Source organism: Ailuropoda melanoleuca, chromosome 14 (genome assembly GCF_002007445.2).
Source record: "Ailuropoda melanoleuca isolate Jingjing chromosome 14, ASM200744v2, whole genome shotgun sequence".
Classification (NCBI taxonomy): domain Eukaryota; kingdom Metazoa; phylum Chordata; class Mammalia; order Carnivora; family Ursidae; genus Ailuropoda; species Ailuropoda melanoleuca.
Window position 1 is genome coordinate 81353505 of NC_048231.1, and position 836 is coordinate 81354340.

The following is an 836-nucleotide window of genomic DNA, read 5'->3' on the forward strand; positions in this document are numbered from 1 at the left end:
ATGTTCAAATGTTAATTATAACATACGCATCTCAATAACAGACGTTAGCATTTAATGCAGCATTAATAACGCCACATGGACCGCCTAGTGCATACACAAAGCTTCCTTTTATCTGCCATTAGGACAGACTTTGCACTTTCAGCACGGAAGTCCTCATCCTGAAAGCCTTCCTGCCCCTGAAACCAAACGTTTCCCTGCAAGCCTGGAGCGCGCCTCAGCCCCCCGTTCTCTCAACGCGGAGGTCCCCACCCAGGGCCGCGCCACGGTCGCGGGGAGGGGGCGTCGGCCGGCGGCTTTCGGCGTGACCACACTGGACAGTCTCCGCTGCATCGGCGGCATCTCCGGCGTCCCGGCGGCGCCCCGCTCTCCAGGGCCCGCCATCCCGGGAAAGAAAGGCGAACTACATTACCCAGCAGGCCTCTCGGCCGCCCTCTTTCCTTTCAAGTCTTTGCACGTGGCCGGAGGGGAGGGCGGCCGGAGGAACCCCGAGGTGAGCATCCCCCCGCCCGCCCCCCTCTTTTAGTCAGCTCAGCTTGCTGATCGATTCGGGGACCCGCCGGGAGGGCTGCGTGACGTGCGCGTGCTTATAGCTTAATCCGAGAAAACCGCCCCAAACAATTAGTCCCCTTCCCCCTCCCTGCGCCCCCGGCCGCCCGGCGTCCGCGCCCATCTTCCGACCCCCTCTCGGTCGCCGACCGCACTCCACGATCTCGCCCCCTCCCCAGGTTCGCCGCTACCCCGCAGGGCTCCCCGCCCAGTGGGGAGCCGTAGCCCTGGGGCTCCCGAGAAGAGGGGGCTCTCGGGGGCGCACGGCTGGAGCCCGGCTCGCGCCGGAG

The 836-nt window shown here is 64.7% G+C and overlaps 1 protein-coding gene across 1 annotated transcript in view; it reads left to right on the top strand.

Annotated features, from left to right (window-relative positions):
* The first annotated feature begins 469 nt into the window (after window positions 1-469).
* Window positions 470-836, top strand: part of CTIF (cap binding complex dependent translation initiation factor) — a 280083-nt gene continuing 279716 nt past the window's right edge. Inside the window, exon 1 of the mRNA XM_034643196.1 lies at window positions 470-490. The gene's annotated coding sequence lies outside the window, so the exon portion shown is untranslated. The remainder of the gene's footprint in view (window positions 491-836) is intronic.